This window comes from Pongo abelii, chromosome 7 (assembly GCF_028885655.2).
Source record: "Pongo abelii isolate AG06213 chromosome 7, NHGRI_mPonAbe1-v2.0_pri, whole genome shotgun sequence".
Lineage (NCBI taxonomy): Eukaryota > Metazoa > Chordata > Mammalia > Primates > Hominidae > Pongo > Pongo abelii.
Window position 1 is genome coordinate 142,847,984 of NC_071992.2, and position 12,955 is coordinate 142,860,938.

Genomic DNA, 12,955 nt, shown 5'->3' on the forward strand with positions numbered 1-12,955 from the left:
TTGCCATCATCAGAGGTTGGAGGGGTCTTAGAGAGAGCTAGGAACAGAACGTCTCCAAGTGTTGATAGGTGTGTGGCCTCAACAGGGTCCCTCCAGACTTTTAGGGAGACAAGTAAAGAAAAATTCATAGTGGTTGTTCCTATATCTCTTGTAAAGGATAAAAGGTAAACATTACATATATTCTTTTTTTTTTTTTTTTTTTTTGAGACTGACTCTCGCTCTGTTGTCCAGGCTGGAGTGTAGTGGTGGGATCTTGTCTCACTGCAACCTCTGCCTCCCAGGTTCCAGCAGTTCTCGTGCCTCAGTCTCCTGAGTAGCTGGGATCAGCTAATTTTTGTATTTTTAGTAGAGACAGGGTTTCACCATGTTGGCCAGGCTGGTGTCGAACTCTTGACCTCAAGTGATCTGCCTGCCTCAGCCTCCCAAAGTGCTGGGATTACGGGCATGAGCCACTGCACCCAGCCTCATTACATGTATTCTAAAAATTAAAGATTTTCTGACTGCAAAGTCCTGGATTATTTACTGAAGCTTCTGTGACTGTATGCGTCTGACAGTATGTGTGTGTATATGTGTATGCCTGTGTCACACACGCATATGCCTCAGTTTCCCTGGTATCCCAAGAAGATTTTTAGTTTTTCTTTGGGATAATTACACCTTGAAAAAGCAGATACTTCAGGACTCCTTCCTTTTCTGTACTCTGAAGTCCAGCTCTTCATTTCTACTATTGGTGAGAGTGCAAGTCGACGTCACCTGATTTAGTACATGGGCATTCTCTCTAGCCTCTCAGGTTGAAAGTCTCCCTGCTGTGACTCATATCCTTACTCTATGCAGGAGGATTTTTTTTTTTTTTTTTTACTAGACCTTTACATGAAATTAGATAGAGTTAAGTTATCTCTCTCCTGGCACTTCTTGTGCAGGTCCGCCAGTCAAATCTAGCAGACTGCAAAAATACTAGACTTTCTCCACAAAAGAGTCAGGTAATGCCAGAAGAGTATTATGGCACAGCAATACTCCTCAGAGCAAACGTTGGCTTTTCAACTAACTTAGAAGTTCCCTGGAAAATGCTTCTTAAGCCTTAGAGAAAGGGACAGTCTTTTTCATATAACATAGCCAAACCAAGGGTGTGACACTCCATCACCATTACCATACTCTGTTGATTAGAAGTGATTCACAGTTTCTGCCCACAATGAACAGAAGAGGTAACTCACTGTGGGTCACCTTTAGGTGTGTCCACCACATCATTCTTCCCAACATTTTGTAAGACTTCTTGTACATGCCAGGCATGGTAGCTTACCCCTGCAATATGAGCACTTTGGGAGGCCAAGGCAGGCAGATCGCTTGAGGTCAGGAGTTTGAGACCAGCCTGGCCAAAATGGTGAAACCTCATCTCCACTAAAAATATAAAAATTAGCCAGGTGTAATGGTGCACACCTGTAATCCCAGCTACTCGGGAGGCTGACGCAAGAGAATTGCTTGTACCCAGGAGGCAGAGGTTGTAGTGAGCTGAGATCGCATGACTGCACTCCAGCCTGGGCAACAGAGCAAGACCCTGTCTCAAAAAAAATATAAGGAAGCTTAGTTGGGCGTGGTGTTGCACACCTGCAGTCCCAGCTACCCAGGAGGATTGCTTGAGTCTGGGAGTTCAAGGCTGCAGTGAGCTATGATTGTGCAGCTGTACTCCAGCCTGGGTGACAGAGCAAGATCCTGTCTCCAAAATAATAATAATAATTAATAATAATAATAATAATTGAAAGAATAAAAAAAGATGGGGATAGAGATGAAACAAAATTGGCCACGAGCTGATAATTTTTGAAGCTTCATATTTAGTTATACAGTGGGTCTCTGTGCTATTTGGCCTACTTTTAAATACATTTAATTTTTTGCATAATAAAAAAATAACTGACAAGAAACAGTGATCAAGTTAGTAATAATCCTTACCATATTTCAGCAATTCTACATGCCAGACACTATGCTAAGTGCCTCATTTACATCATCTCATTTGATTCTCACAACAGCCATATCAGAAAGTATTAATAGTGCATTTATAAATAAAAAACCTGCTTCTCTGATAAGTTAAATGACTTGCCCAAGTAGAGCAAGAACCAGATGCTGTGTTCTCACTTATGAGTGAGAGCTAAACGTCAAGTATATATGGACACAAAGAAGGGATCTACAGCCACCGGGGCCTACTGGAGGGTGGGGGGTGCACGGAGGGTAAGGATCGAAAAACTACCTATTGGGTACTCTACTTAGTACTCGGGAGATGAAATAATCTGTACCTCAAACCCTTCTGACATGAAATTTATCTATATAATAAACCTGCACATGTACCCCTGAACCTAAAATAAAAGTTAAAAAAAAAAAAAAATCTGCCTACAAACTCAAAACAAACAAACAAAAAACAGATGCTGAATCCAAGTCTCCTTTGATTTCAAAGCCCATATTCTTTTTTGTTTGTTTTTGTTTTTGTTTTTGAGATGGAGTCTCACTCTGTTGCCCAGGCTGGAGTACAGTGGCACGATCTCGGCTCACTGCAACCTCCGCCTCCTGGGTTCAAGTGATTCTCCTGCCTCAGCCTGCCAAGTAGCTGGGATTACAGGCATGCACCACCATGCCTGGCTAATTTTTGTATTTTTAGTAGAGACAAGGTTTCACCATGTTGGCCAGGCTGGTCTCAAACTCCTGACCTCAGGTGATCCACCCACCTCGGCCTCCCAAAGTGCTGGGATTACAGGCATGAGCCACCACACCCAGCCTCAAAGCCCATATTCTTAATTACTATTTCAAGTTAAGTCAGTAAGTATAAGTTAAGTGCCTATAATGAAGCACTGGGAAGGTGACAACAATTAGAAGATGTGACGTTTGGTCTCAAGGAGATCAAGGCTGAGAAAATATCTATTCATTGCAATTCTGGCCCTGGATCAACCACTTACAAATGAGGAGAGGCAAATTATCTCAACACACTAGACCTTAGTTAGGCCCTTTACCTGTTTGATGAGATCATGGAATCCATCCTGCAAGTCACGGAGGACAGTAGGGAAGATCAAATGAAGTCATGTAAATAAAAGCCACGAGGAACAGTAAAGGGCTGTATAAGTAAAAAGGACAAAATGCAATATTGTGGTTGAAGATAAGAAGCCTTTAGCCTACGCAGATTTTTAGTGTTCTAAACCCAGCTGTCCTCAGCCCCGTGGTTTTTCCTTCATGAAAGCTCCTCAACAAATTCATGTATAGGGAGGTTGGCCCTAAGAACACCCAGGACAGTGACATTTTAGAGGCATTGTAGAGAAGCTCAGTTATCACATTGCAGTGTCTTCCTCTCCAGGACTGTGCTTAGCACACAGGAGAGCCACATATGGGGACTGGGAATTATTTCTGATGTAGCGATTGGGAAATTGTGACAACGTATACTAATGAGGTGACAAGAACAGATGGTGTCAGATGCACATGAATCTTTAGCCTGATGTCCTTCATGATGTCCAACCTCCAGTTTCATCTCCTGCCACACTCATCCCCCATACTTACACTCTTCACACTGGCCTGACCCAAAATGCAGATTCCAGGAAGCAGGCTATCTCACTGCCTTCTTACTTACAATTCTCATACCAGAACACCCTTTCTCCTCCCCTCGTCTGAATCTTACTTGTTTTTTGAGATTTAAGTCAGGTCCTTCTTAGGAAGATTTCCCTGATTCAGACCCAAGTTGAATTATGATAACCCTCCTTTGGCTCCCATAAAATCTTATAACTTCCTAGCTGTGTTTTATTAATAGTTGTCTAGTTTAGCACTATGTCAAGAGCTATTGAGAGCAGGGCTGGGCACGGTGGCTCACAGCTGTAATCCTAGCCCTTTGAGAGGCCAAGGTGGGAGGACTGTTTTAGGACACCTCAAGCCCACACAGCCTAGGCAACAGAGTGAAATCTTGTCTGTACAAAAAACAAAAGATTAGTTGGGCATGGTGATGTGCACCTGTAGTCCCAACTACTTGAGAGGCTGAGGCAGGAGGATTGCTTGACCCCAGGAGATCGAAGCTGCAGTGATCCATGATGGTGTCATGCACTCCAGTCTGAACAACAGAGCAAGACCCCACCCCCCCAAAAAAGCTATTGAGGTAGCAGTTTACTTTCATTGCTCTACCTCTAATGCCTACAGAAGAGCAGAGCATATAGTAGGTACTTTGTGTGATTACTTATTGAATAAAAGGATGGTACATCACAGAAAATAATTAACCTATTTCCCCTTTTAAGGGTGATGGTTCCTTATCACTAAGGGTTCTTTGCTGAGTATACATTGGTTGTGAGTGTGCAAACATGGAAACAGCTGCCCCAGATCTACACTGTTCATCCTAATTAAGAGGAGAGCGATTTGGAGGACTGAAAAATCAGAAATGGCGGAAGAGGAGTCCTCAAGGGCATGGCCATATTATTTTTTGCAAGGCTGGCCGCTATCATAGATCAACTTTGGCCGAGCACGGTGGCTCACGCCTGTAATCCCAGCACTCTGGGAGGTCGAGGAGGGCGGATCACCTGAGGTCGGGAGTTTGAGACCAGCCTGACCAACATGAAGAAACCCAGTCTCAACTAAAAATACAAAAATTAGCCGGGCATGGTGGTGCACGCATGTAATCCCAGCTACTCAGGATGCTGAGGCAGGAGAATCGCTTGAACCCAGGAGGCGGAGGTTGCAGTGAGCCGAGATCATGCTATTGCACTCTAGCCTGGGCAACAAGAGCGAAACTCTGTCTCAAAATAAAATAAAATAAAATAAAATAACAACATAGATCAACTTTGACATATCATTGGCTTAATGAAATGAAAGTTTATTTCTCACTCATATGAAGTACAATTCTCATTTTTTTTCACCCTTGTAAGCCCCCAAAAGATGATTCTGACAGCAAGGGGTAGAGGTGAGGATTGCTGTTTGGATTTGATTGGCTCCCACAGTCATACTGGAAGCCAGGTTAATAGAGGCTTCAGTACCAAGAGTCCCTGAGCTTCAATATCCAACCAGCAGGGGGAGAAAGAGAGAGAGGGGATTGTCCATGGAAGTTTTCATGGGCCAGGCCATGTCACTTCTACTCATGTTCCATTGGGTAAACTCAGCCCTAAGGTTACATCTAACTGCAAAGCCATCTGGGAAATGTAGTCTAGCTACGTGCCCAAGAGCAAGAGAAAACCACCTTTGCGGATCACAGAGTAATTTCTACTGCAAAGGTTGAGAGGTAGGGAATGTCAAAAATGAAGAAAAGCAAAGGTAAGATAGGAGGGAAATATGGGAAGAAAGGCTAAGGGAGGAAGGGAGAAGAAAGGAAGCAAAACAGCACGGAGGAATCTGAAGGAGTTTGTGGTGAGTAATGTTATGCAGCCCCTACTCCAGTGTGCTGAAAACAACCTTCAGTGTACTACATTGTTTAGTAATGATTGTGAGTAGATATAGTTGGGAAGGGACTAGCACTGAAGAATAAGGACAAAGCTAACATGTGGGTGATAGAATGAGCCATCAACACAATTGCATGCTTCTTCCAATATGATTTCATTTGTCAAAACATGACTGACAACTCCTTTTGGGTAACTGCCTCCAGAAGCAATTCCCAGCCTTCCAAGAAAATCTCCGACTTTTTAAAAAAGGAAAAGTTACTAAATTTAGTCACTAGTAATGGCATGGCCAAGATTAAGGCCCAGTCTGTAAATCCTGTTGTCTCTCTACTCTACTAGTGGAGTTAAATGTGAGAGAAGAAAAGGTGAACCCTGAGCCACTCAGGAATTGAGAAGCTTTCATTGCTCTCATGTCTATTATGCACTTGCTTGCTTTCACTAAAACCTCCTAACCTCTCAGTAAGGCGTCATTATCTCCCTTTACAGATGAAGAGGCTGCAATTACCAGGGCCACGTCACTGGTAAGTGGCAGTACTAGGAATAAGAATTCAGACTGCTAATTTTATCAACAACATAATAAAATTCAACATTTATTTATTTAGCATTTGCTATGTGCCAAACAGAATACCAAGAACTTTACCTGCATTATTGAATGTTAATCCTCAAGACAAACCTATGAGAAGTACTAGTAGTATCCCCACTTTGCAGATGAGAAAACTAAAATAGAACGGGCATTGTTTATCCAGGTGTTCTTAGCTTCTGACAGTGGGGGGCTAGTATTTGCACACAGGTGTTCTGACTGTGAGTCCGTTGGACTAGCCTCCTCTCTTCCCACTGTCCTGCTCATGCTCTGTCAATTATACCCCACTGCTTCCTGAAAACATATTTGCTATATGCAACCCCCACCCCCCGCCCCAAGAAGAGAATATATTTTGGAGTCTTTATGTCTCAGAAGATCACTTTAAAGTCCCTTTCATATGAGTGACCAACTATCCTGGTTTGACTGGGCCTGTTCCAATTTGGCTCTTAGAGCCTTTCATCCTGGGAAACTCTTCAGTCCTGAGCCCACTGGGACTGTTGATCACCCTATTTCCCACTCTGAAATCTGTGAGTTCATACGCTTTTTGCAAGACCCTCTCTTCTACCCTGGAAAGAGAAGGATCAATTGTACACACCCTCAGAATTTCACCTCTCCTCTCAATTAGTCAGACTTAAGTTATCTACCCTGTTTTTCTCCTTTTAACCTACTCCTATAGCTGCCTAAGAAACATATGTGAAAAATTTGACACCCTTGGCAGAAATGAGGGTCTATAATATACTTCATGGGTTATGCAGTTTTATCATCCATGAAGACTTTAATGAGGGATCAGTCTTCATTTTTAGTAAGTCATCTAAGCAGTGCATTTGAGACTGGGTACCACTAGGGATCTGCAAGTCCCCCTGTGGCCTGTGCTGTTTCTGAACCAAGAGAACTAAGAGAAGCCATGGCCAGAAGCTGAGATAAGAAGCACCTAGTGAGATCCGGGACAACTTTTCCAAAGACTACATATCTTTAAACACTGTTTGAGGCATAATCCTAGATTGTTGATTCAAATGTGGCACAGGAGTAAGTTAGCTTTAGAGATGTCATAGTCTGAAATAAGAGCATGTTAGCAGGGCATCTGTAGAGGAGAAGTTTGCCTGGGTGGGATCTGAAATATGAACAAAAATTCACCATTACCATTAACCAGCTGCCTCACTTTCCTTTAATTTCATGTTAGGGTTTTGTTTCTTTAGCTTGCCACCCATAACAAAGTATGTCATCCTGGGATCTTTTTTTTTGAGGTGGAATCCAGCTCTGTCACCCAGGCTGGAGTGCAGTGGCGCAACCTCCGTCTCACGTGTTCAAGCGATTTTCCTGCCTCAGCCTCCTGAATAGCTGGGATTACAGGCGCCTACCACCACACCCGGCTAATTTTTGCATTTTTTTAGTAGAGACAGGGTTTCACTATGTTGGCAAGGCTGGTCTCAAACTCCTGACCTCATGATCCACCCACTTCAGCCTCCCAAAGTGCTGGGATTACAAATGTGAGCCACCGTGCCCGGCCCATCCTGGGGTCTTAATCAGCAATAACAAAGTACCACAAATAGGGTGTTTTGGGTGGCTTAACCAACACATTTTTTTCTCACAGTTCTGGATACTGGAAATACCAGGATCAGGGTACCAGTATGGTTGGGTTCTGGTGAGAGCATTCTTGCTGGCTTGCTGATGGTGGCCTTCTTGCTGTGTGCTTACATAATGGTGAGAGAGAAAGAGCTCTGGTAACTCTTTAAGGTCCCTAATCCCATCATGGGGCCTCACTCTCATGACCTCATCTAAATCTAATTATTTCCCATAGGTCCCACCTACAACCACCAACACACTGGGGGCGTAAAATTCAACATATGAGTTGGGATAGGGGTTAGCACAAATATTAAACCCACGACACCCTGTGTCAGGAGCTCCAGAGTCTTCTTTGCTTCCATCAGAAGCAAGCCCCTACCTGTGCAGACTCGTCCCAGACACAGTGACAGATAATGTTCTTATACAAGGGGGAAAGCAGTTTTAATAAACTTTATATCTTGAGATAATTTTAAATTAAATATTAAATTTGCAAAACAATTTTAAAGATTAATTTAGCAAAACAATTGTAAAGATAATGGAGAACACTTATGCTACTCACCCAATATCCTTCATTGTTGATATCTTCCGTTACCATGGCACATTTGTCAAATCTAAGAAGCCAACAGTGGTATATTATTTTTAATGGAACTTTAGATTTTCTTTGGATTTTACCATTTTTTTCCACAAATGTCCTTTTTCTGTTCTAAGAACCAATCCAGGATATCACATTGTACCTAGTTGTCACATCTCTTGAGTCTCTTCTGGTCTATATTGAGATGGACTTTATAATCTCAGTCTTTACTTGTTTCTGATGACCTTTACAGTTTTGAAGAATATGAGTTCAGTGTTTTGTTGAATGTCCCTCAATTTGGGTTTGTCTGGTGAAAAATAGCTTTTACTTAGCAATAGGTCAGCCTAGATTTTGGTTCTAATCTGACCAGATGATCCATAGCATAAATAGGATCCTGCCTCATTTCTGTGAAGAAGCACCTGCTTTATATATAAATGTTCATAATTGACCATTGTCTCGCTATCCTTAGTCTCTCAATAATGGAGAGTAGCATTAGAGCCATAAAAATCTAGATTCAAATCTTGACTTCATATATATAACTCTGATCTAGGACAAATCATTTAACTTCTATGAGACGGTTTATTTTTTAACATGAGAATAATAAAATGTTGACTTTATGGTACTGTTGTGAAGATTAAATCAGCTATGCATTAGCACTTAGGATATTATATAGCACATGTGAATGTTTAATGAGTATCAGTTTCCTTCCCCTAAATTTGTTCTTTTTAGTCACCTGAGTCTGCCTCTGAATATCATCTGTTGCCATTTTTTCATAACAAGAATGTATGAAAAACGCAGACTGGAGTTACTGCCCAGCTCATAATATCCTCAGTATCCTAGTCTATGCAATTCATTCCTTTCTTACAGTAACTGTATTAGTCCATTTTGTGTTGCTATAAAGAAATACCAGAGACTTGGTAGTTTATAAAGAGAAGAGGTTTAATTGGTTCACGGTTCTGCAGGCTTTACAGAAAGCATGGCTCCAGCATCTGCTGGGCTTCTGGGGAGGCCTAAGGAAGCTTTCAGTCATGGCAAAAGGCAAAGGGGGAGTAGGCATGTCACATAGAGGGACCAAGGGAGGAGGAGCCAGCCTCCTTTAAACAACCAGATCTCATGTGAACTAACAGAGTGAGAATTCAGTCTTCACCAAGGGGATGGCACTAAGCCATTCATGAGGGGCCGACCCTCCATGATCCAAATCTCTCCCACCAGGCCCCACCTCCAATACTGGGCATCACTTTTCAGCATGAGATTTGGAGGAGACAAATATCCAAACCATATCAGTAACAAACCCTGTCTCCCTGGTTATAGGAGGAACATACGACCTAAGTGGGCCAATCATAGGGCCTCACTTCTTCAGTTATATGGATTCATCCAAATCCAGCCAATTAGAATCCTTCCCTGTAACTTTTTTCCTCACTGGAGTTGACAAAAGAAAGTTCTTGGCTGGGTGTGGTGGCTCACGCCTGTAATCCCAGCACTTTGGGAGGCCGAGGCAGGCAGATCACCTGACGTCAGGAGTTCAAGGCCAGCCTGGCCAACATGGTGAAACCCTGTCTCTACTAAATATGCAAAATTAGCTGGGCATGGTGGTAGGCGCCTGTAATTCCAGCTACTCAGGAGGCTGAGGCAGGAGAATTGCTTGAACCCAGGAGACGGAGGTTGCAGTGAGCCGAGATTGCCCCACCGTATTCCAGCCTAGGAGACAGAGCAAGGCTCCGTCTCAAAAAAAAAGAGAAAGTTCTCTTTCCTTTCTGGTCATGCAGTTGTAAGGGTGAGGGGCTTGTAGTAGTGCTTCCTGCCATGTGGAGAGAGCCAGCCTGAGAGCAGGACACCAGCAAGCATGAAGAAGGAGAGCTGAGAGATGGAGACAGCATTCAATGGAATTCTGCCTAGTTCTTAGGTCCAGTGATTCCTGAGGTCAGTCTACCTCTGGCCTTTCCATAGATTGATGAGTTGAACAAATCAATTGGCCTTTTGCCTTAAGCTATTTTGGGTTGTGTTTTTATAAAGTACAATTAAAAGGATCTCAATAGATCACTTTTCTCGATTTTGCTGCTTGCTGCCACCTACCACCTATTCTAGGTGCCCCGCTCCACAACCTGTTATCTTTTACTTGCTTCTTCTGTGGCATGGTTGGCACCAAAGGGGCCTCTTTCTTTGACCCTTTTTCCAACACTGGCTGTAAGTTAACTGTATAAATTACTCCAACCGACAGATTATTAAAAGTGCAAGAATCAAAAGGTGTAGGAGTTAGTCTGTGAAAACATGCTGAAAAGAAATGAAGCCACACATAATACCAATTATGTAGTTGGTCAGAACGCAGACTCTGGAGTCCATTAGATCTGCATTCGTATCCTGCCTCTGTCACTCACGAGTTGTATGACTCCAGGCACCTACCACTCTGAACCTCAGTGCTCTCATTTGATAAATGAGGATAGAAATCCCTTTTTCATATAGTTTTTGTGTAGATTCAACAAGATAACATGTTTGATGCCAAGCAGAGCCCCCACTATACTGCTGATCCTTAACTTCATAATAGCATTTTTTTTTTTTTGAGATGGAGTCTCACTCTGTTGCCCAGGCCGGAGTGCAGTGGCACAATCTCAGCTCACTGCAAGCTCCACCTCCCGGGTTCATGCCATTCTCCTGCCTCAGCCTCCAGAGTAGCTGGGACTACAGGTGCCCGCCACCACACCCGGCTAATTTTTTTTTTTTGGATTTTTAGTAGAGACGGAGTTCCACCATGTTAGCCAGGATGGTCTCGATCTCCTGACCTCGTGATCCACCCGCCTCAGCCTCCCAAAGTGCTGGGGTTACAGGCGTGAGCCACCGTGCCCAGCCTATAATAGCAGTTATTAATAATGATGATTAAAATTTTCTTAAGACACCCGAACCCACCAATCACTCTTAGCCTCATGAAAGGTGGGATAGTCATGCTAATTTTGTGTGTATCCCAATATGCTTTAGTGTGAAACACACAGCACCACTTGTGAAGTATCTTCTTGCCAAAACATTTTGAAACAAGCTGAATCTTTATCAAATCCAGCCACGAGAGCTCACTTACAAGAAATACAGCATGTGATAAACAAGTTAAATTAAACTACAAGAAAGCAAAGAGATATATCCGGAATGTGAGACATGCTAAAGGACAAATGATTTGATTTCAACAATAAATCAATAGCAAGGAGAAAACCAAAAGAGAGGTAGTGAGAGATGGAGAGGAAGGGAGAAATAGAGAGAAAGAGAGAGACTGTGAGAGAGACAGAGAAAGAGAGAATAAATTGTGGTTATCCTATTATCTCACCATGTTGTATTCAATTAAGGGGTGCTTGAAAGAGAACTGGATTTAGAGCCAGATAATCTGGATTTATATTTTGCTTCAGCTACTGTCACTAAACAAATAAACTTGGGGGACTAATCAGGGAGTGATAATTGAAGAGTTGATTTGAGGTTTAAATGCTACCTTGTATACAAAAATGTGTAAAAAAAATGTTGTATGAATTGTCTCATTTAAATACCTATGCAGGGAGCTATTGCAGTGCACACTGTTTCTCTCCCTTTGTTCATACTGTCCCCATGCATGTCAAACCTGTCTTCCCCATCCATTAATTCATTCAGCCAATGTGCTTTTACTTAAAAGCACATGTGACTGTCCCACATGTGTGCTCGGGATGGAATCATTTATAAGGACAGTAAGAAAAGTCCCTTATGAAGAGTGTTTACAATGCAGAGAAAGTGTCCCAGCCACATAACAAAATAAGGGCAGAGCCGACAAAATGCGGCATAGAGTTTGGGGCAGGCAGGCACAGATTGAAAACCCAGATCTTCCACTCCTGGCTGAGTAAGTCAAATCCACTCTCTACCCTTCATTTTCTTGCTCTCTTCTCTGGGAGACTGACCTGTAGAAAGAACTTCAGGCTCTAGTACCCTCTGGCTCCACACTGGGTTTGGCTCCCAGAAGACAGTGGAGGTAGAGAGAGGAGAAGTGGGAAGTACAGCCTCCTCCCTGAGTTCTGATTTAGGACTGGCTTCATCCTACAACCTGACTCCTCTCAAGGTGGCCTTCTGAACACAATTCTCTCTGTCCCTTCTTGCTTTAGTTCTTTGTTTCTAACTAGTTCTGGACTATGGCACCATCCCCTGTAGCTTCCTAAGGCTGCCCACACATTTTTAATAATCCTTTGTTAAATTGATTGTGAAGTAGCCTCCTCTGTGTGAGCCATTCAATTCCTATAATCCACAGGTTAATCTTGGGCAAGTCTCTTAAATTTTTTCAGCCTATGTTTCTGTCTGTCAAATGGAATTAAGTGTAATTCCTCTCTCGTGGTCCTAGGCAACTTCAGTTAAGAATGGTCCTCTGGAATATGAAAAAGACTACATGGGAGACGGACCAGGTCAGGGTTTAAATCTGATTTTTGCTCTTATAAACTCAGTAACCTTCAGCATTTTGCAACAAATCTCTTTGCAATTCAATTCCTTGTGGGTAAAGGGATTATAACAAATGTTTAACAGGATTTAGAGTTTTGGCTTAGACCCTAAAGACTGGAACATAGCTAAGTAGCTGTTTATTCTAAAGAGAGGAGGTAGATCACTCTGGATGAGAACTGCCAGCCCATGACCAAATCTAATACTTTCAACAACTTGTTTATAGGAAGATTAGCAGCTTCCTTAGAGGGGAAAAAAATTCTTTCAAAGAGGCTTGTAGTATTGCAGATGGTTTGCTTTCATTCACTCACAAGCAAAGTGAGGTAGTGTGACACAGTATGAGATAATCCTGGAGAGGATTTATGGCAAGATGGTAGACTGGCATCGCACTCCCAGGCTGGATGTTTGCTGAAACACAGAGATGCAGAAGCTAGTCCC